The sequence below is a fragment of the Arachis stenosperma genome, chromosome 9 (genome assembly GCF_014773155.1).
Source record: "Arachis stenosperma cultivar V10309 chromosome 9, arast.V10309.gnm1.PFL2, whole genome shotgun sequence".
Classification (NCBI taxonomy): domain Eukaryota; kingdom Viridiplantae; phylum Streptophyta; class Magnoliopsida; order Fabales; family Fabaceae; genus Arachis; species Arachis stenosperma.
Genome location: NC_080385.1, coordinates 71,163,029 through 71,187,495, shown reverse-complemented (window position 1 = coordinate 71,187,495; position 24,467 = coordinate 71,163,029). Strand labels below are relative to the sequence as shown.

The 24,467-nt window shown below is 37.8% G+C and overlaps 1 long non-coding RNA gene across 1 annotated transcript; it reads right to left on the bottom strand.

Annotated features, from left to right (window-relative positions):
• Window positions 1-1,338: 1,338 nt before the first annotated feature.
• Window positions 1,339-2,789, bottom strand: LOC130951553 (uncharacterized). Its single transcript, XR_009074016.1, has 3 exons — window positions 2,617-2,789; window positions 1,824-2,059; window positions 1,339-1,513 (listed from the first exon to the last, which is right to left on the bottom strand). It is a non-coding gene; the product is annotated as an uncharacterized LOC130951553 (long non-coding RNA).
• Window positions 2,790-24,467: the final 21,678 nt, after the last annotated feature.

The window sequence follows — 24,467 nt, the reverse complement described above, 5'->3', positions numbered from 1 at the left end:
TTATCTAGTTTGGATTTTGTCATTTTGTTACTGTGAAAGACAAGAAGAAAGAAGAAAATGACGAATGAGCTTCTTCTGCAACTCAAGAGTAAGCTTTCTTTGTTCTTTTATTTTTAGCTTGCTATTGGAAGGTTTGTTCTCTATATTTTTGAACATGCTTATCAAAACCGAATCAATAATCTACTTGGCTAAGTTATTGAATCATTAAGTTAATGGTTCAACCAATGAATCATTAGTCGAAAAGTTTGATCTGATAATAATTAATATAAAATTATAATAATATAAAAATTTAAATAGTAAAATTAAATAAATACATTTATAATTTAATACAATATAATATATATAATACTGTATTATAAAATTATAATATAATTATTAAATGATAATAAAATCATCAAAAGTATAATTTAATCGTCACTTTATAAATATATATTTTAGTTAGCATTTCTTAGAGTAATAACAAATTTGCCTGAATAGAGAAGGATGTAATGACTCAATTATCGGCACGTCAAAAATAATATCAACCGTCAGGTGTTACTATTCAATTGACCTATTAGATTTTAGACTCTATAATTATTTATATAATATTGAACATGTCTCATTCGTTGTAATCAGATTTTATGTACACTACAAGATTTTTGTTATTTTGTGGCGATTTTTTTTAGATTGTGGTAGTTTCAAACCCCCACGAAAAGGGTTGTAGCAGTTTTCAAAACCTTCAAAATTTGAGGTGTCACGAGCTTATTTGTGGCAGTTTTATAAAACCTCCAGAACATCATTTAGTGGCAGTTTGTTGTCTGTTCAGTGGGATTTTAAACTAATTTTTGTGACAGTTTTTCACTATTTTATGACGGTTTAAAACCTCCACAAACTACCTTTTTCAATTAAAAAAATAGTTATTTATGTGGATTTCAAACACTCCCACAAACCTATTAATATTGAATAGTTAACTACATTTGTAAGAGTATTAACACATTATTAAGTAATATGATCATGAATTTAAATAATAATAAAGGAACACATTATAACATTTTACAAAAATAATATAGCAAAAATAATCTTTATACAAGAATACATTAACTAAATTTTATTTAAAAACATATGAAATTGAATCAAGCTTGCAATGCAAAAAAAAAAAAAATTAATTATTTGTGTGCAAGAAAATTATATAGTGAACAGCATCATCTATCTTTAACACTTTGTACTCTCTTTTGTTCATAATGTCAGCCACAACAACCTTCCTAACTCCCACATATACACTTAACCCAATTCAAAACTATAAACAAGAATAACAACAATAACAAATAAAACTTCAAGTTTGAGGTTCATTACATTGCCTTGCTGAACTGAGAATGTTTGAAGCTGTGCCAAGCATGTGTTCATTATGATGGTGCTTCCAACTATTGGTAGCATTCTTATTAGGATCTTCACTTCTTCTACTTGTGTTACTGTGCACACTTTCCATCTATGTGCCTTTGACTTTTCTGAAACAATCGCCGATTTATCTAGGAACCTGATTATCATTATCATCATTAAAAGAAAATAGAAAATAATAAGCATTGATGTTTATCCAATACAATTTACAAGTAATAAACTAGTACTTTAATATATAACCACGGTCACTATCAGAATTTAAAACGCATGGAGAGAGTGTTCAAAGATTATATAAAAGTTTAGTGGGCCCAACGTGTTGAATGAATCCTAACATGCGCAATTGCTGGACCAAGTTGTGTGTTTGTGTTTGGCTTTATCATTTCCAGAAAATTATTAAGTAAGCTTTTAATTTGTTGTAATTAAAATATGTCTGAATTTCCATTCATTACCATGTAAATCCCTTGAAATCAACTCTTGAGCAGGAGGCTGTTGAGAGAAATCCTGTATATCAAAATCATAAAATCGCTAAGTTAATAAATTTGATGAGCTAAATGCAAGGTTTGTAGCATGTCTCTGGACTTTGGAGTAAGTTTATCAATGGAGGAAACACTTTCTCTGCTGCTTGGACTTCCCAACACTGCTAGAAGATAGGCCTCCTTTTGCTCTTGCAGCAAACATCATCATACTAAAAACAAAAGTATAAGTATACAAACTGTAATAATCAGTTATCAGGTAACACAAGATACCATACATACTTGTGATATTAATTTCTATTTTTGAAAAAGTCATATTTTTTTCAATCTAAGTATACCCATTCTACCACCAAGAGGAATTTCTCTTCCTATCTCCTATTCATGTACATTTTCTGCCTTGGCCTTTTTTGCTTATGTGATCTGCATTCTCTACTTTCATTTGTGTAGTAGATTATATCTATGATTTTGTGTTCTATTTCATTTAATGATATGTTTTTCTAGAAATCTTAAATGTCTCTGAATCCTAGTTTACAACGAATATCTTCAACATCAAGACCACCGAAATTATCAAAATTTCCAGACATGAGGGCTAAAAACAACTATCCTTGCCAGACTCCTTATATTCTTCTTCATCATCTATCAATTTGAATTAATTAAAATTCAAGTAACTATGGTAAGGTAAGAAACTAGAACATCAAAAAATTAATTAATTAATTAATATAAAAAAGAGCAAACCCAAATATAAAAAGTTAGGTAAATAATCACATACATGCATAGTAAGATTATGGAGTTGACAAATGAGTTAGGGTGGCAAGCTTAGGTAGTTGGGAATATAAGCATCCACTTCCTTATTAGTTGACCCTGCCATGTGAGAGCAAAAGAACTAAATCAGATCATGCTAAGCTATGGTAACAAGAATACAAGATAGAGAGACAAGAGACAAGAAACTATCTCCAAGCCCAGAATATGATCATCACTTAATAATAATAATAATAATAATAAGGGATAAGTACTTTTTTCATCCCTAAAATTTGAAGTCAAAATCAAAATCGTCCCCGACCTTTTTTTCTTATTAAAATCATCCTCAACGTTACAAAACGTTATAAAATTGTCATTTTCTACTTCAATTTTATTTTATTTTTACTAAATTACGTTTATTAAATAAAAAAAATAATTAAAAAATTAAAACAAAACCTAACCCTCCCCCTCACCACACCCCCTCACCCCTTCATCCCCCATCCCATCGCCGTAACTGCAACCCCCTCACCCCACTCCCTCACCCCCTCACCCCCTAACCGTAACTCCCACCACCTCACCCCACTCCCTCACCCCTATCCCCTCACCGTAACTCCAACTCCCTCACCCCACTCCCTCACCCCTGTTGAACCTATGCACAATTACTCAAGAGGGGGGGGGGTGAATTGATTATTGCAATAACAATGAATCTTTTTACGAAAGTTAAAGACAATATACAAAAGTGTTATTGTACTAGTATTTTTCCAAGAGCTTAACTCAATTGCTAAGCATTTATAAGGAGCTTTTACTTTCCAATAGACACCAACTCAAATAAATTGATCAAGCTTTTCACCAATCGGACTTAAGCCACTCCTTAAGTACTTACGAAGCTACTTTTCGATCACAATTTATTTGCTCAAAGGTAAAAGACAATAATGTTGAAGAGATGGATTTGGAGAAATGCAAACGCTATTTAGAGTGGTTCGGCACAATCCTTGTCCTACGTCCACTTTCTTTCTCAATCGCAATTGAGAAGTTCCACTATAGCCAAGCTTCAAGGTGCTCGCGCAAAACCTTTTACAATCCGAGTCCTTAGTTTCTAACACCTCACGGTATATGATCACCACTCGTATACTAACCCACTCCACTTAGAGATACCTTCTCTAAGATTTGCCTTGAGTACTTAGTATACCTCTTTGGTATCCTCACCGACTATAGTGTTTATAACTCTTGACTCAACCTTGGAGATCACACTCCAATTTACAAGGTGTACAAGAAAACAATTCTCAAAGAATTGTTGAGATGAAATGGGTACTCTCTAGAAGAGTGTATGATTACAAGTTTAGCACTATTGAACCAATTGATATTGCTCTCTCAAATTGTGTATTATAACACCTTAAAAATGTGTAGAATGAAAGAATATGAACAAGATAGTTTGCAAATGCTCAAAGATGTGAAATAAGGCTTCAATCCATCCATTTATAGATTCCCCAAACCTTAGAAACGTTAGGGAATTAATGGGATGGAGCCTTTATGTCAAAACTAGCCGTTTTTTATGTTTTTGAATTATTTGTATCGATGCATAACACTTTGCATCGATGCAAATGTGTCTTTGACGCTGAAATTTGAATTTTCAGCTAGGTTGCATCGATACAAACATCTTTGCATCGATGCAACAAGTCGTTGCATGCTTTGCATCGATGCAAGATGAGTGTGCATCGATGTAAACCTTAAAGAATGGCTTAAAATCACTTCAAAATGCTTAGGATTGATCTCAAACTTGTTGGAGTCAATTCCTATGCTTTTGTACCTTTGAAAACAAGTTTTTAAACCATTTGGCTAGCATCGAATTGCAAGATGTGCATCAAAACATTTTGTGAGTGTGTGTTGAGAGATTTAGCAATTGGTTCTTAACAAGAAGTTACCTAAGTCCTAAGACACTATACTTGTCTTCAAATGTTGTGGACTAGAGTTTCTTGTTGTTGTTGTGTTGCTTTCAACTCTTCATTCCTCAACGTTGGATGTTGGTTGATCTTTCAATCAAGCTTGTTCATTCAATTTGTTCGTTGGTTTGTCTTTCATGTCTTTTGTTGGTTTGTCATTCATCAAAACCTATGAATACAAACTTCACATACAAGCAACATGATTTACAACCCCCTCACCCCCTCACCGTAACCCCCACCCCCTCATGCTGTCGTTTGGACTGCCTCGGAGGTGCACCTGCTGTCGCCCCTGCGTTCAACCCGTAGCCACCGGCCGTCGCAAGCTTGCATGGAGGCACCACCGCTGTCGTCCAGCTCCCGATCTTCCGCTGTTCGCTGTTCGAGTTCTCGCTGCCTCTTCTCAAAGCCACCACTTGCCCCTGGAGTGAGGTTCCATTGTCATCGAGCCCTGTTGTTGCTTCTGCTTTTCTGCTTTTGCTTTCTGCCTTCTGCTTCTACTTCTGCTTCTATTTTTTCTTTTGTTGTTGCTTCACCATTGTTGATTCACCCTTCAAAATTGTTGTTGTTAATTTATTATTGGTGATACTGATTCTGATTATAGTAAATTAGTAATTGCTTCTGATTATAGTAATTGCATGATGATGATTTGGCTATAGTGGTAGTGGTGATGGTGGTGAGGAAAGGGAGAGTGAGGAGTTGCGAAGGAGAAGAGGGTAATGGTGAATAGTAGAAGAAGATTGACCAAGTCTTCCTTCTCTTTCTCTATTCTTCGTTCTTCCTATTTTTCTTTTTTCTTTTTTTAATTTTTGAAGAACATATACATGATTGATGATGGACTGTTGCTAATTTTGTGATTATTGATATTCGATTGTTTATTTATTTTGTGATTGATGTTGTTGCTGAATTTTTTTATTTATTTTATGGTTAGGGGTAAATGATGAGGGAGAGTAAGAGTCTTTGGGAGGGAGAGAGAGAGAAAGAGGCTTGGTGATGAAGAAGGGGGAAAGAGGTTCGGTGATGAAAAAGGGAATTGGGGGTTACTGGGTTAGTGGTGAGGGAGAAAGTTTCTTTTAAGGACAAAATTGTCTAAAAAATATTGTTTATGGACAAAAGGATGATTTTTTAACGTTTTGTAACGTTGAGGATAGTTTTAATAAAGAAAAAAGGTCGAGGACGATTTTGATTTTGACCCAAGACCTTAGGGATGAAAAGAGTACTTATCCCTAATAATAATAATAATATCATATTTCAACATATCTATTCATTGTGACCTTGTGGAAAGTACACCACACGGCTCCCAACTGCAGGTAAAGAAACAGGGGACTAGCACATTCATGCCAAAGTTCCGAGTCTAGAATTGGCTTTTTCCTTGCAAAAAGACCTCTAAATTAAGTTTTGATAAAAGCAATAGGAAGGTGATTGGTACACGGAATTGTGTTCACACTTTTCTCATAACTTCGTGCAGTTGACCAGCAAGTGCACTAGGTCGTCCAAGTAATACCTTACGTGAGTAAGGGTCGATCCCACGGAGATTGTCGACTTGAAACAAGCTATGGTCATCTTGTAAATCCCAATTAGGCAGATTCAAATGATTATGGAATTTTGATAATTAAAAGATGAATAAGACATAAAATAAGATAGAGATACTTATGTAATTCATTAGTGGGAATTTCAGATAAGCGTATGGAGATGCTTTATTCCTCCTGAATCTCTGCTTTCTTACTGCCTTCATCCAGTCATGCGTACTCCTTTCCATGGCAAGCTATATGTTGGGGGATCACCGTTGTCAATGGCTACCGTCCGTCCTCTCAGTGAAAATGGTCCGGCTACGGGTTACGTAGGGCTAATCATCTGTCGGTTCTCGATCGTGTTGGAATAAGATCCATTGATCCTTTTGCGCAATGTCACTGCGCCCAACAGTCGCGAGTTTGAAGCGCGTCACAGTTATCCTATCCCAGATCCTACTCGGAATACCACAGACAAGGTTTAGACTTTCCGGATCTCAAGAATGCTGCCAATTGATTCTAGCTTAAACTACGAAGACTCTGATCGCATGAAATGGAAGGCTCTGTTGTCAGGAGAGGCAACCATGTGTCGTGAACCAGGAGGCCAATAGAAACACACTCAAGCTCTCGCAGATAGAACATAAGTGGTTGTTAGGCACGCGTTCATAAGGGAGGATGATGATGAGTGTCACGGATCATCACATCCATCAGGTTGAAGTATGAGTGGATATCCTAGAACAAGAATAAATGTGAATTGAATAGAAGGACAATAGTACTTTGCATTAATTCGTGAGGAACAGCAGAGCTCCACACCTTAATCTATGATGTGTAGAAACTCTACCGTTGAAAATACATAAGAACAAGGTCTAGACATGGCCGAATGGCCATGCCTCCCAAATAACATGAAACAATCGAAAAAGGGTTCAAAGACCTGATCCCAAGATCAAAGATGATCAAAAGATGAAAATACAATAGTAAAAGGTCCTATTTATAGTGAACTAGTAACCTAGGGTTTACAGAAATAAGTAAATGATGCAGAAATCCAATTCTGGGTCCCACTTGGTGTGTGCTTGGGCTGAGTATTAAAGCTTTCACGTGAATAGGTTTTTCTTGGAGTTAAGCGCCAGCTCTGGTGCCAGTTTGGGCATTTAACTCCAGCTTTTATGCCAGTTCTGGCGTTTAACGCTAGAAAAGGGTATATGACCGGTGTTTTGACGCCAATTTGGGCGATCAAATCTCGGGCAAAGTATGGACTATTATACATTGCTGGAAAGCCCAAGATGTCTACTTTCCAACGCAATTGAGAGCGCGCCAATTGGGCTTCTATTACTCTAGAAAATCTATTTCGAGTGCAGGGAGGTCAGAATCCAACATCATCTGCAGTCCTTTTTCAGCCTCTGAATCAAATTTTTGCTCAGGTCCCTCAATTTCAGCCAGAAAATACCTAAAATCATAGAAAAATACACAAACTCATAGTAAAGTCCAGAAATGTGATTTTTGCATAAAAACTAATAATTATATACTAAAAACTAACTAAATCATACTAAAAACTACCTAAAATCAATAACAAAAAGCGTATAAATTATCCGCTCATCAATGATGAGTGTGGCAGAAATCATTGAACTCAATAGCTTTCTCAAGACTAATAACTATGAAAGCAACAGCCTGCAAAATAAATATATACAAATACTAATATATCAAAATAAACTAGATAGAGATGCATTGATGATGGGAAATTCAAACAACAAACTTCAAATTAAATAAGGGAGAAACCAGAATCAGTATCTGTGTTTACCTGGCAGCTAAGATCTCTGAGTCCTAATATACGATCATCATTAGTGACAACAACTTGAATTCTCTTCTCTGGCTAGTTTTTTAGTTCTTCGAGGATCTGGCCTCTATAGAGTCTCAAACACTTAGTATCTCTTCTTATCCTTATTTCTTTCTTTTTTTTTCATCTCAAAGGCTAAATGATGAAAATAGAATAATAAATAAAAATAAAAAAGCATACTTCACTTTTAATCTAAGGTATAGACCCTACAGTCAACGAAAAATGCTTCCATATTTATGGTAGGCTTTTCCAACAGTTGGAGTGTAAACAACAGGAAGCAGTTCCTCCATGTTATCAATCAAAAGCTTATAAAACAACTGGTGCACGGAATTTAACTTAGCACAACTGAACCAGCAAGTGCACTGGGTCGTCCAAGTAATACCTGAGGTGAGTCAGGGTCGATCCCTAAGGATTGTCGGCTTGGATCAAACAGTGGTTATCTTGTAAATCTTAGTCAGGCGGATAGAAAAGTTGTTTAGTTGTTTAAGGGCATAAAAGTAAAATAAAATAAAAATAACGTTACTCAGTGGTTGTGAATTCAACGATAAGAAGATGGTTAGGGCTCCAGAGATGCTTTATTCTTCTGGATCAATCTTTTCTTGTTGTCTACTCCAACCATGAATGATTTCTTCTATAGTAGGCTGTATGTGATCAATGCTGATTGAGAGGCCGCCAATCTTCCTCTAGGCTAAACACCAGGTTTAGTGCATATCCAGTCTAAATGAGGGTGAAGCTCATGCAGTTCATCCCCTCGGTGATCCTACTCAAAATGCCACAGACAAGGTCGAATCTTCCAAATTAGAGAATGATGCGTCTTGATTCTAGCCTTTACCACAAAGCCCCTAATCTCCCCATACCTCGGCTAAACTGATGTCTCGAGAAGTCCCCAATGAAGTCATGGATTAGCCGTCAAAGAGATGCATAATCAAACTAGTGGTTCATTGATATCCGATAAAAAATGCTCGCTGAACCCATGTAGAATAGAGATAACTTTTGACGGTTCAACTCATTCATAAGGTTGAAGAATGAAGATACATCTTATGAGATGATCAAACACGAATTGAAATAGAACAGTAGTACTTTTATTAATCCATAAAACTCAGCACAGCTCCTAACCTTAACCTAGGAGGTTTAGTGGCTCATACTATACATAGAACAATGTAAAAGCCTGTAAATTGGTGGAAGAAGATCCTAAACAAGGGTATCTTTTGCTATATATACTAACCTAATGACTAAAGATTACAGAAATATGATAAACTAGTCTATTAGTGCAAAAATCCACTTCTGAGGCCCACTTGGTGAGTGTTTAGGTTGAGCAAAAGAGAAACCACGTGCTAGAACTCCCTAGGGGCGTTGAACGCTGGCTAGGGCCCCCTATTTGGGCGTTGGACGCTGGTCACCTCCTTGTGGGAATTGGACACAGAAATTGGGTTTGTGGCTGGCGTTGAACACCAGTTTTGGGCCTTCAATTTTGAAGTAAAGTATGGACTATTATATATTTCTGGAAAACCTTAGATGTTAGCTTTCCATAGTCATTGAGAGCGTGCCATTTAGACTTGTGTAGTTCCAGAAAAGCTCCTTTAAGTGCACAGAGGTCAGATCTTGATAGCATCTGTAGTGCTTTCTCTGCCCTTGAATCAGACTTTTGCTCCAGCTCCTCAATTTCAGCCAGAAAATACCTAAAATTGCATAAAAACACACAAACTCAAAGTAGAATCTAAAAATACAAATTTTGTACTAAAACCTATGAAAACTTGATAAAAATTAAATAAAACATCACAAAAACTAAATGAAAATGATGTCAAAAAGCTTATAAAATATTCGCTCATCACAACACCAAACTTAAACTGTTGCTTGTCCCGAAGCAGCCAAAAACAAAATAGGATAAAAATAAGAGTAAGATACAATAAATCTCAGAGTCTTCAATGAAGTTCATTTTCAATTAGGTGAGCGGGAATAAGTAGCTTTTTGCTTCTGAATAGTTTTGGCATCTCACTATCCATTGAAGCTCAGAAGTGTGGGCATCTTTAGGAACTTAGAGTCCAGATGATATTATTGACTCTCCTAGTTTAGTTCTTTTTTATTCTTGAACACAACTTTTAGAGTCTTGGCCATGGCCTTAAGTACTTTGTTTTTCAGTATTACCACTGGATACATAAATGCCACAGACACTTATCTGGGTGAACCCTTTTCGGGTTGTGATTTAGCTTTGCTAGAGGTGTCCAGAGTTCTTAAGTACACTCTTTTTGCTTTGGATCATGACTTTAACTGCTCAATTTCAAGCTTTTTCACTTGACACCTTCACACCACAAGCATATAATTAGGGACACTGTTCCTTTGGAGTGCTTAGGCCAAGATTTTGTTTCTTTTAGGCCCTCCTAACCATTACTGCTCAAAGCCTTGGATCCTTTTACCCTTGCCTTTTGGTTTAAAGAGTTATTGGCTTTTTGTTCTTGTCTTTTGGTTTAAAGAGCTTATTGGCTTTTTCTGCAATTTATTTTTTTGCATAAATATTTTTTTCTTTTATTGCTTTTTGCTGCTTTTTCTTGCTTCAGGAATCAATTTCTTTTGATTTTTCAGATTACGAATAATACTTTCCTTTTTATCATTCTTTCAAGAGCCAACATTCTTAATTCCAATTTCAAATATGCACTGAGCAATGCCACCACATCAAGATAATTGGACTATTCTCAAGATAAAACTCAAGAATTCATGCATCTCTAATTCTTCTAAAAAAATCACTATTTTATTCAAGTTTGATGATGATAAGAGGAATATTTTATAACTAATTGACGGGAATAAAAACGAAATTATGATTAATGCTTATGCTACTCTTTAAATTAAAAGATAGAAAAATAAAATAGAAACTTAAACACTACTAGTGATCATGTAAACCTAAATATGAGAAACAGAAATTAGAATAACAGAAATAGGGGAGGTGGAACTCAACCACCTTAATCATGGAGCCGCTGGGCCCTTCAGAGGAGAGTTTCTGGCACTTCAATGCTTCTAATTCCCGCCTCTACTTCTCTTGATCCTTGACCAGTTTGCAAATCATGCTAGTCTAATCTTTCTGCTCCTCTCTTAGTTGATCCAAGGTGGTTTGCAGTTGAATCACAGATGCTTTCCAACTGAGTCCAATATTCAATTAGAGGGATCTCTTGTGGAGGCTCAGATGCCTTCCTTTTGGGATGATCCTCTGGTACCCTGGCACTTTCCATCACCTGTTTGGTGATTAGGCTTTCCACTGGGATAAATGTATCTATGTGAATTAGGACTTTAGCCTCTTGACATAGGCGAAAGATAAGGTTTGGATAGGCTATCTTGGCTTGAGTGGACATCCTGTTTGCAAACTTGTACATCTCATAGGGAATTATTTGGTGAACTTCTACCTCATTTCTCATAATGATGTAGTGAATCATCACAACTCTTGCTACAGTAACTTCAGAGTGGTTACTAGTGGGAAGTATAGAACGCCCAATAAAGTCTAGCCATCCTCTAGAAATTGGCTTAAGGTCCATTCTTTTCAGCTAGTTTGGCTTGCCTTTAGCATCCTCAATCCATTGAGTTCCAGGTAGACATATGTCTTCTAGGAGCTGATATAGTTTTGGATTGGCTATCACCCTTCTATTGAAGGATTCAGGGTCATCCCTTTGTAGGGGTAATTTAAAGATCTCTCTTACCCTGTCAAGATGAAAATAGATGATCTTCCCTTTGACCATAGTGCGAAAAGTATGGAATGCTTGTCCATCTTTTTTTTGCTTATCTGTTATTGAAAGAACTGAAGATTGATGGTTTAGAGGTTATAGTAAACTCTCGTTGTAAGTATAGTTACTAAACCAAGCAATCAACCTTTCTCACAAACGTTTTGGTTGTCACAAGTAACAAACCCCTAAATAAATTGATAACCGAAGTATTCAAACCTCGGGTCGTCTTCTCAAGGAATTGCAGGGAGGTATGTTCTTATTATTGGTTATGAGTTTTATAAATTGGGGGTTTTGGAATTTGGGTAATGGGCACAGATATAAAGGAAAATAAATTAATAATTATAAAATCTCTTAGCAAGGTATGATAAATTGGAAGTCCTATCCCAGCTATCCTTATCAATTGTGATGAGAATTGAATTTTTCTCCCACTATGTTAACCTCTAACTATGAAGGTAAGTTAAGTGGATGAATTAATTCGAATCCTCAAATTCCAGTCTTTCCTTGGGAAAAGTTAGAATTATTGGATCTCGAATTAATCCTTGAAGAATTCTAATTTTCAGTCAACACCTCGAGTTTGATAACGCAAGCGTCACTAATTATTTAACCCAAGCCAAAAGGGAAAATTCTAAATTAAATTAAAAGCATTCATGTAAATAAAGTAATCATAAGTGTGACATATATCAAATTACGTCTAAACATAAATTCAAGTCATAACATGGAAAGGTTCATAAGCCAATTGGGCAACATAATTCAAATACAAATAAAAGTATTAGAGTAAATAAAAGTAGAAAATAAATATTGAAGGAACATAGAACCTGGAATGAAGATGAATTAAACTAAACTAATAGAAATCCTAAAATCCTAAATCCTAAGAGAGAGGAGAGAACCTCTCTCTCTAGAACCAACATCTAAATCCTAAGAATTGTGGATTATGAGAGCCTAATTCTGAATGGATGCATTCTCCCACTTTATAACCTCTAATCTGTGTTCTCCGGGCCAAAACTGGGTCAGAAACAGCCCAGAAGTCGCTGATTGTGCAATCTGATTCGTACAGGTCACGGCAAAGTGACGCGGAGGCGTCGTCCACGCGTCCGCGCGGATTGAAGTTCGCAGATGCGACGCGTCCGCGTGGAGCGCGAGTTCGCGTCGCCTATCTGTACGGCCACTATGACAAATTATATATCAAAATCAAAGCCCCGGACGTTAGCTTTCCAACGCAAGTGGCACCGCATCATTTAGACCTATTTGGCTCAGGTTATGATCGTTTTAGTGCGAGAGGGTCAGGCTGACAGCATTGTAGTTCCTTCAACTTCTTGTATTCCTTCCACTTTTGCATGCTTCCATTCCATCCTCTAAGCCATTCCTGCCCTGTAATTCCTGAAATCACTTAACACACATATCAAGGCATCTAATGGTAATAAGAGAGGATTAAATAAAAGGAAATAAAAGCCAAAGAAGCATGTTTTCAATCATAGCACAAAATCGGGATGGAGAATGTAAAACCATGCAAATCATATGAATAAGTGGGCAAAGGCTTGATAAAAATCACTCAATTGAGCACAAGATAAACCATAAAATAGTGGTTTATCAACCTCCCCACACTTAAACATTAGCATGTCCTCATGCTAAGCTCAAGAGAAGCTATAAAAAAGTGAAGAGGAATGATAGAGACTATGCAATGCAACCTCTCTATGTGAATGCAACTACATGCAAAATGTTTCTACTTACTTGGTTAAAAGTAAATAAGTTCTCCAAGACAAACATGAATCAAATTCCACTAATTCAAATTACACAATAAAAGACAAGTAAACTTGTAAGAAGATAGCTCATGAAAGCAGGGAACATAGAATCAAGCATTGAACCCTCACTGGTAGTGTATATCACTCTAATCTCTCAAGTGTCTAGGGTCAATCACTCTACTCTTCCCTAGTCATGCTTTCTAAACTTTGTTTTTCATCTAACCAATCAACAAATATTTAATGTATACATACAAACATCATGAGGTCTTTTCAGGGTTGTAATGGGGTTGAGGTAAATGTAAGGATGTACATATAAGGCTAAGTGAGCTAACAGAGTGAATCCTTGATTAGTCTAAGTTCTCACCTAACATATACATACTTTTGTAATTTTCTAAAATTTAAAATTCTTTACCTAACTATCCAAATTTTTCCCACTTTTGTATTACATGCTCATGTATCAAACTTATTTTTGAATTTTGTCCCATGTGCATTGCTTTATTTTGCATTTGGGAAATTCTTTTGTATCCCCTTTATTTAAATACTGATTTTTTTATAAGCACATGGTAATTTAATTACATTGATTTCACATGAGCACGCTTCCCAAAAATTTTTTATTTTGAAATATCTTTATTCTTTTCAACTTTCTACCTTGTTTCTATCATCCATGTTCCCATAAAGTTTTCCCACACTTAAACAATTACACAATTTCTATCTTAAGCTAACCAAGGATTCAACTTGGAATTTTTTTTATTTTGTTTTTCTGCTTAAGGCTAGTAATGTGGTTATAGAACAAGATGGGATTAAAAAGCTCAAGATGGCTGACAAGGGTGACATAAAAGGGTAGGCTTTATTTGGGATAAGTGAGTTAATAATCAAATATGGCCTCAATCATATGCAAGCATGTAAATATACTAAACAATGGACATCTAGATTGGAACAAAATAAAGATTACACTCATAGAGAAGAAAACACACAAGAATAAAAATTTATGGTTAAATAATGTAACCATGTAAATAAGCTCAAAATCTCACAGGTTATGTGTTCTTTGGCTCAAAAACCATGTTCCAAATACAATTTCAAACAAATTTAACAAAAAATTTTCAATTTAAATTAGTGAAATACTATAAAAATTTCTCGGAAAAGAAAATATTACTTCAACCAAGTAGTAACTAAATGCATAAAATCAAACAAACATTCAAATGCAACAATTATCAAATTAACATTGGTGTTGAGTGATGAGCGGATAATTTGTATACTTTTTGGCATTATTTTTAGTATGTTTTTGTTATGATTTAGTTAGTTTTTATTATATTTTTATTAGTTTTTAATTAAATTTCACTTTTCTGGACTTTACTATGAGTTTGTGTATTTTTCTGTGATTTCAGGTATTTTCTGGCTGAAATTGAGGGACCTGAGCAAAAATCTGATCCAGAGACTCAAAAGGACTGCAGATGCTGTTGGATTCTGACCTCCCTGCACTCGAAGTGGATTTTCTGGAGCTACAGAAGCCCAATTGGCGCGCTCTCAACGGCGTTGGAAAGTAGACATCCTGGGCTTTCCAGCAATATATAATAGTCCATACTTTGCCCAAGATTTGATGGCCCAAACTGGCGTTCAAAGTCACCTCAAGAAATTCCAGCGTTAAACGCCGGAACTGGCACCTAATTGGGAGTTAAACGCCCAAACTGGCACTAAAGCTGGCGTTTAACTCCAAGGAGAGTCTCTACACGAAAAAGCTTCATTGCTCAGCCCAAGCACACACCAAGTGGGCCCGGAAGTGGATTTTTATGTCATTTACTCATCTATGTACTAGTTTTCTATAAGTAGGACTTTTAGAGAGACTTTTGGGTAGCTATCTTTGTTTTATGCTATCTTAGACCTTTGGGAGGCTGGCCATTCGGCCATGCCTAGACCTTGTTCTTATGTATTTTCAACGGTGGAGTTTCTACACACCATAGATTAAGGTGTGGAGCTCTGCTGTACCTCGAGTATTAATGCAATTACTATTGTTCTTCCATTCAATTCCGCTTGTTCTTTATCCAAGATATCACTTGTTCTTCAACATGATGAAGGTGATGATTGACGCCCATCACCATTCTCACTCATGAACAAGGTGACTGACAACCATTCTTGTTCTACAAGCATCTGAGGCTTAGTGAATATCTCTTGGATTCCTGATTGCACGATGCATGGTTGATCGCCTGACAACCGAGTGCTCGCCTGACAAACGAGCCAACCATTCCGTGAGATCAGAGTCTTCGTGGTATAGGCAAGAACTGATGGCAGCATTCAAGAGAATCCGGAAGGTCTAACCTTGTCTGTGGTATTCTGAGTAGGATTCAATGATTGAATGACTGTGACGTGCTTCAAACTCCTAGCAGGCTAGGGCGTTAGTGACAGACGCAAAAGTATCAATGGATATTATTCCGGCCTGACCGAGAACCGACAGCTGAATTCCGCTATGCCGTGACAGGACATATGCAATCGCTTTCACTGAGAGGATGGGAGGTAGCTGCTGACAACAGTGAAACCCTACACAAGCTTGCCATGGAAAGGAGTAAGAAGGATTGGATGAAGGCAGTAGGAAAGCAGAGAGACGGAAGGGAAGGCATCTTCATACACTTGTCTGAAGCTCTTACACCAATGATATGCATAAGTATCTCTATCTTTATCTTTATATTATTTTCGTTCATCATCATATACATTTGAGTTTGCCTGACTAAGATTTACAAGATGACCATAGCTTGCTTCAATGCTAACAATCTCCGTGGGATCGACCCTTACTCACGTAAGGTATTACTTGGACGACCCAGTGCACTTGCTGGTTAGTTGTGCGAAGTTGTGTAATGCCATGGTATTGAGCTACCACGTTTTTGGAGCCATTACCGGGGATTATGAGAGTTGTGAAAAGTATTGTTCACAATTTCGCGCACCAAGTTTTTGGCGCCGTTGCCGGGGATTGTTCAAGTTTTGAGCAAGCTTTTGGTAACAATGCCTGGGATTGTTCTAGTTTGGACAACTGATGGTTCATCTTGTTGCTTAGATTAGGTATTTATTTTTTTCGAAATTCTTGAAGATGAATTCTAGAGTTTCATGATGATTTGTTGAAATCTGGCTGGCTGAGAAGCCATGTCTAATCTGATTGGACCGAGGTTTCAACTTATCACCACAAGAGCTTGTTGATTTTCATCAATTTTGCTTTTGGAGCAGTGATCCGCTAAGGCTTGGCTGACCTTTGGTCATGTCTAGTGTTTTGGACCGAAGCTTTCTTTGAAAGCTTGGCTGGCTGTGAAGCCATGTCTAATTCCTGGACCGGAGTCTTAGACTAGCATTGCACTGATTCCTGGAATTCTCATTAAGAATTTTGATACCTTCTTCCACTTAATTTTCGAAAAAAAAAAAAACAAAAAAATTACAAAATCATAAAAACCAAAAAAATTATTTGCTGTTTCTTGCTTGAGTCTAGAGTCTCATCTTAAGTTTGGTGTCAAATGCATGTTTTTGTTACATTTTTCGAATCCATGCATATATTTCTTTGTTTTGATCTTTGAATTCTTTTGGCTTGAGTATTTATGTGTCTCATATAGTGTTAGTAGTACACAAACTGCTAAGTTTGGTGTCTTGCATGCATTGTTATTTGATTCTTGTTGCATTTTGATTACTAAAAAAATCCAAAAATATTTTTAATTTGTGTCTTTTCAAGTCAATAATACAAAGAATTGAAGATTCAGAACATACTGCAGAGGAATTATACAGAAAAAGCTGAGCATTCAAAAATGCCCAGTGAAGAAGGCAGACTGGCGTTTAAACGCCAGCCAGGGTACCTGGTTGGGCGTTTAACGCCCAAAAAGGTAGCATTTTGGGCGTTAAACGCCAGAATGTATACCATTCTGGGCGTTTAACGCCAGGATGGTGCTAGGGGGAAGATTTTGTTTTCAAATCAATTTTTTTTCAAGTTTTTCAAAATCAAATCTTTTTCAAATCATATCTTTTCAATCAAATGTTTTCAAAATTAATTTCTTTCCTTTTTCAAAGATACTCACTAACAATTAATGATTTGATTGAACATTTTTTGCCTTTTCTGTTGAGGAAGGTTTTATGTTTGAATCATATCTTTTCTTGTTAGGCAAGTCATTAACTTTCAAAATCAAATCTTTTTAAAATGTTTTTCAAATCATATCTTTTTTTTTAAATTGTTTTCAAATCATATCTTCTCAATCACATTTTTCTAAAACCAATCATATCTTCTTAACCACATCTTTTTCAAAATAGTTTTCAATCAAATTTTTTTTTTATTTCTAATTTAAAAATCTTTTTCAAAAATCACTTGATTTCTTTTCCACTTTTATTTTCGAAAATCAATTAATGTTTTTCAAAAATGTTTTCAAAATATTTTAATTAATTTTCGAAAAATTACTTCCCTCCTTCTCACATCCTTCTATTTATGGAGTACCAATCCTTCTAAATGCACAATTCGAAGCTTATCTAATTAAAGTTCGAATTCTTCTTCTCCTTCTTCTTACTATTTCTCTTTTCCTCTGACACTTCAAGGAATCTCTATACTGTGACATAGAGGATTCCACATTTTCTTTTTCTCTCCTCTTTCATATGAGCAGGAGCAGAGACAAAGGCATTCTTGTTGAAGCTGATCCTGAACCTGAAAGGACCTTGAAGAGAAAGCTAAGAGAAGCTAAAGCACAACTCTCTTTAGAGGACCTGACCGAATTCTTCAAGGAAGAAGAACACATGGCAGCCGAAAACAACAACAATGCCAACAATGCAAGGAAGGTGCTGGGTGACTTCACTGCACCTACTCCTGATTTTTATGGGAGAAGCATCTCTATCCCTGCCATTGGAGCAAACAACTTTGAGCTTAAGCCTCAATTAGTTTCTCTAATGCAACAGAATTGCAAGTTCCATGGACTTCCAATGGAAGATCCTCATCAGTTCTTAGCTGAATTCTTGCAAATCTGTGACACAGTCAAGACTAATGGGGTTAACCCTGAGGTCTACAGACTGATGCTATTCCCTTTTGCTGTAAGAGACAGAGCTAGAATATGGTTGGATTCTCAACCTAAAGAAAGCCTGGACTCTTGGGAGAAGCTAGTCAATGCCTTCTTGGCAAAGTTCTTTCCACCACAAAGATGGAGTAAGCTTAAAGTGGAAGTCCAAACCTTCAGACAGAAGGATGGAGAATCCCTCTATGAAGCTTGGGAAAGATACAAACAATTAATCAGAAGATGTCCCTCAGACATGCTTTCTGAATGGAGCATCATAGGTATTTTCTATGATGGTCTCTCTGAACTATCCAAGATGTCTTTGGATAGCTCTGCTGGAGGATCTCTTCATCTGAAGAAGACGCCTGCAGAAGCTCAAGAATTGATTGAAATGGTTGCAAATAACCAATTCATGTACACTTCTGAAAGGAATCCTGTGAACAATGGGACTAGTCAGAAGAAAGGAGTTCTTGAGATTGACACTCTGAATGCCATATTGGCTCAGAACAAGATATTGACTCAACAAGTCAATTTGATTTCTCAAAGTCTGTCTGGAATGCAAAATGCACCAAACAGTACTAAGGATGCTTCATCTGAGGAAGAAGCTTATGATCCTGAGAACCCTTCCATGGAAGAGGTGAATTACCTAGGAGAATCCTATGGAAACACCTATAATTCTTCATGGAGAAATCACCCAAATCTCTCATGGAAGAATCAAGAGAGACCTCAACAAGGTTTTAATAACAATAATGGTGGAAGAAACAGGTTTAGCAATAGCAAGCCTTTTTCATCATCTTCTCAGCAATAGACAGAGAGTTCTAAGCAGAATACTTCTGACTTAGCAACAACGGTCTCTGATCTAATAAAGACCACTCAAAGTTTCATGAATGAAACAATCTCCTCCATCAGAAATTTGGAAGGACAAGTGGGTCAGCTGAGCAAGAAAGTTACTAAACTCCCTCCTAGTACTCTCCCAAGTAATACAGAAGAAAATTCAAAAGGAGAGTGCAAAGCCATAACCATGGCCGAATGTGGAGAGGAAAGAGAGGAGGAGGACGCCACTGAGAAAGACCTCAGTGGGCGTGTACCAATCTCCTCTGAGTTCCAATGGGAATCTGAGGCTCAAAATGAGACCATAGAGATTCCATTGGACTTACTTCTGCCATTCATGAGCTCTGATGAGTATTCTTCCTCTGAAGAGGATGAGTATGTCACTGAAGAGCAAGTTGCTAAATACCTTGGAGCAATCATGAAGCTAAATGACAAGTTATTTGGAAATGAGACTTGGGAGGATGAACCTCCCTTGCTCACCAAAGAACTGGATGACTTGTCTAGGCAGAAACTGCCTCAAAAGAGGCAAGATCCTGGGAAGTTTTCTATACCTTGTACCATAGGCACCATGACCTTCAAGAAGGCCTTGTGTGACTTAGGGTCAAGTGTAAACCTCATGCCCCTCTCTGTAATGAAGAAATTAGGGATCTTTGAGGTGCAAGCTGCAAGAATCTCATTAGAGATGGCAGACAATTCAAGAAAACAAGCTCATGGACTTGTAGAGAATGTTTTGGTGAAGATTGAAGACCATTACATCCCTACTGATTTCATAGTCCTAGAGACTGGGAAGTGCATGGATGAATCCATCATCCTTGGCAGACCCTTCCTAGCCACAGCAAAGGCTGTGATTGATGTTGATAGAGGAGAGTTGATCATTCAAGTGAATGAAGAATCCTTGGTGTTTAAGGCCCAAGGACATCCCTCTATCATCATGGAGAGGAAGCATGAAGAGCTTCTCTCAAAACAGAGCCAAGCAGAGCCCCCACAGTCAAACTCTAAGTTTGGTGTTGGGAGGCCACAACCAAACTCTAAGTTTGGTGTTGAACCCCCACATTCAAACACTAAGTTTGGTGTTGGGAGGTTCCAACCCGGTTCTGAGCATTTCTGAGGCTCCATGAGAGTCCTCTGTCAAGCTAATGACATTAAAGAAGCGCTTGTTGGGAGGCAACCCAATGTTTTATAGTTAACTATTTTCTTTTGTTATTTTATCTTTTTTGTAGGTTGATGATCATAAGAAGTCACAAAAACAATGAAAAAAGCAAAAACAGAATGAAAAATAGGAAGAAAAACAGCACACCCTGGAGGAGAAGAAGCTGGCGTTCAAACGCCAGTAATGCTAGCTGTTGGGCGTTTAACGCCCAGTCTGGCACCATTCTGGGCGTTTAACGCCAGAAAGGGGCACCAGACTGGCGTTAAACGCCAGTAAGGGGCAACAACCTGGCGTTAAACGCCAGGAATGGGCACCAGCCCGGCGTTTAACGCCAGAAATAGCTCAAAACGTGATTTTGAGCAACATTTGGTGCAGGGATGACTTTTCCTTGACACCACAGGATCTGTGGACCCCACAGGACCCCACCATCACTCTCTCTCTTCTTCCCCCATTCACCAATCACCTCAATACCTCTTCCCCAAAAATCCTTCACCTATCAAATCCCATCTTTCTCTTCACCACTCACATCCATCCTTCATAAATCCCCACCAACCTCACCCTTCAAATTCAAACCACTTTCCCTCCCAAACCCACCCATCATGGCCGAACCATTACCCCCCCTCTCTCCTATATATACCCTTCTTCAACCCTTCATTTTCACACAACCTAAACACCCCTTCTTTCCCTTCTTGGCCGACACACCACCTTCCCCCTCTTCCTCATTTCTTCTTCTTCTACTCTCTTCTTTCTTCTTTTGCTCGAGGACGAGCAAACATTTTAAGTTTGGTGTGGTAAAAGCGTTGCTTTTTCGTTTTTCCATAACCGTTTATGGCATCCAAGGCCGGAGAAACCTCTAGAAAGAGGAAAGGGAAGGCAAAGGCTTCCACCTCCGAGTCATGGGAGATGGATAGATTCCTCTCAAGGGTGCATCAAGTCCACTTCTATGAAGTTGTGGCCTTGAAGAAGGTGATCCCCGAAGTCCCCTTTTCACTCAAAAAGGGTGAATATCCGGAGATCCGCCATGAGATCCGAAGAAGAGGTTGGGAAGTACTTACCAACCCCATTTAACAAGTCGGAATCTTGATGGTTCAAGAGTTCTATGCCAATGCATGGATCACCAAGAACCATGACCAAAGTGTGAACCCGAATCCAAAGAATTATCTCACTATGGTTCGGGGGAAATACTTGGATTTTAGTCCGGAGAGTGTGAGGGTGGCGTTCAACTTGCCTATGATGCAAGGAGATGAGCATCCTTACACTAGAAGGGTCGACTTTGATCAAAGGTTGGACCAAGTCCTCACAACCATATGTGAAGAGGGCGCACGATGGAAGCAAGATTCAAGAGGCAAGCCGGTTCAATTAAGAAGGCATGACCTCAAGCCCGTGGCTAGAGGATGGTTAGAGTTCATACAACGCTCAATCATTCCCACTAGCAACCGGTCCGAAGTTACCATAGACCGGGCCATCATGATCCATAGCATCATGATTGGAGAAGAAATAGAAGTTCATGAGGTTATAGCCCAAGAACTCTACAAGGTGGCGGACAAGACCTCCACTTTGGCAAGGTTAGCCTTTCCTCATCTCATCTGTCACCTCTGTTATTCAGTTGGAGTTGACATAGAGGGAGATACCCCCATTGATGAGGACAAGCCCATCACCAAGAAAAAGATGGAGTACACAAGAGACCCCTCTCACCAAGAGATCCCTGAGATTCCTCAAGGGATGCACTTTCCTCCACAAAACTATTGGGAGCAACTAAACACCTCCCTAGGAGAATTGAGTTCCAACATGGGACAACTAAGGGTGGAGCATCAAGAACACTCCATTCTCCTCCATGAAATTAGAGAAGACCAAAGAATCATGAGGGAGGAGCAACAAAGACAAGGAAGAGACATTGAGGAGCTCAAGCACTCCATAGGATCTTCAAGAGCAAGAAAGAGCCGCCATCACTAAGGTGGACCCGTTCCTTGATTTCCTTGTTCTTTATTCTTTTGTTTTTCGATTTTTATGCTTTATGTTATCCATGTTTGTGTCTTGTGATCATTAGTGTCTTAGTGTCTATGCCTTAAAGTTATGAATGTCCTATGAATCCATCACCTTTCTTGAATAAAAATTGTTCTTAATTGAAAAGGAGAAGAATTGCATGAATTCTGAATTTTATAATAGTTTAATTATTTTGATGTGGTGGCAACCCTTTTGTTCTCTGAATGTATGCTTGAACAGTGCATATGTCTTTTGAACTTGTGGTTCATGAATGTTGGCTCTTGAAAGAATGATGAAAAAGGAGACATGTTACTGAGGATCTGAAAAATCATTAAAAATGATTCTTGAAGCAAGAAAAAGCAGTGAATACAAAAAAAAAAAAGAGAAAAAGCAAACGAAAAAAAAAATCGGAAAAAAAAAGAAAGAAAAAGAAAGAAATAAAGTTGTGATCCAAGGCAATAAGAGTGTGCTTAAGAACCCTGGACACCTCTAATTGGGGACTTTAGCAAAGCTGAGTCACAATCTGAAAAGGTTCACCCAATTATGTGTCTGTGGCATGTATGTATCCGGTGGTAATACTGGAAGACAGAGTGCTTTGGGCCACAGCCAAGACTCAATAAATAGCTATGTTCAAGAATCATCATACTTTACTAGGAGAATCATTAACACTATCTGGATTCTAAGTTCCTAAGGAAGCCAATCATTCTGAATTACAAGGGATAGAGTGAGATGCCAAAACTATTCAGAAGCAAAAAGATAAAAGCCCCGCTCATCTAATTAATACTGATCTTCATAGATGTTTTTGGAGTTCATTGCATATTCTCTTCTTTTTATCTTATTTGATCTTCAGTTGCTTGGGGACAAGCAACAATTTAAGTTTGGTGTTGTGATGAGCGGATAATTTGTATACTTTTTGGCATTGTTTTTAGTATGTTTTTGTTATGATTTAGTTAGTTTTTATTATATTTTTATTAGTTTTTAATTAAATTTCACTTTTCTGGACTTTACTATGAGTTTGTGTGTTTTTCTGTGATTTCAGGTATTTTCTGGCTGAAATTGAGGGACCTGAGCAAAAATCTGATCCAGAGACTCAAAAGGACTGCAGATGCTGTTGGATTCTGACCTCCCTGCACTCGAAGTGGATTTTCTAGAGCTACAGAAGCCCAATTGGCGCGCTCTCAACGGCGTTGGAAAGTAGACATCCTGGGCTTTCCAGCAATATATAATAGTCCATACGTTGCCCAAGATCTGATGGCCCAAACCGGCGTTCAAAGTCACCTCAAGAAATTCCAGCGTTAAACGCCGGAACTGGCACCTAATTGGGAGTTAAACGCCCAAACTGGCACTAAAGCTGGCGTTTAACTCCAAGGAGAGTCTCTACACGAAAAAGCTTCATTGCTCAGCCCAAGCACACACCAAGTGGGCCCGGAAGTGGATTTTTATGTCATTTACTCATCTATGTACTAGTTTTCTATAAGTAGGACTTTTAGAGAGACTTTTGGGTAGCTATCTTTGTTTTATGCTATCTTAGACCTTTGGGAGGCTGGCCATTCGGCCATGCCTAGACCTTGTTCTTATGTATTTTCAACGGTGGAGTTTCTACACACCATAGATTAAGGTGTGGAGCTCTGCTGTACCTCGAGTATTAATGCAATTACTATTGTTCTTCCATTCAATTCCGCTTGTTCTTTATCCAAGATATCACTTGTTCTTCAACATGATGAAGGTGATGATTGACGCCCATCACCATTCTCACTCATGAACAAGGTGACTGACAACCATTCTTGTTCTACAAGCATCTGAGGCTTAGTGAATATCTCTTGGATTCCTGATTGCACGATGCATGGTTGATCGCCTGACAACCGAGTGCTCGCCTGACAAACGAGCCAACCATTCCGTGAGATCAGAGTCTTCGTGGTATAGGCAAGAACTGATGGCAGCATTCAAGAGAATCCGGAAGGTCTAACCTTGTCTGTGGTATTCTGAGTAGGATTCAATGATTGAATGACTGTGACGTGCTTCAAACTCCTAGCAGGCTAGGGCGTTAGTGACAGACGCAAAAGTATCAATGGATATTATTCCGGCCTGACCGAGAACCGACAGCTGAATTCCGCTATGCCGTGACAGGACATATGCAATCGCTTTCACTGAGAGGATGGGAGGTAGCTGCTGACAACAGTGAAACCCTACACAAGCTTT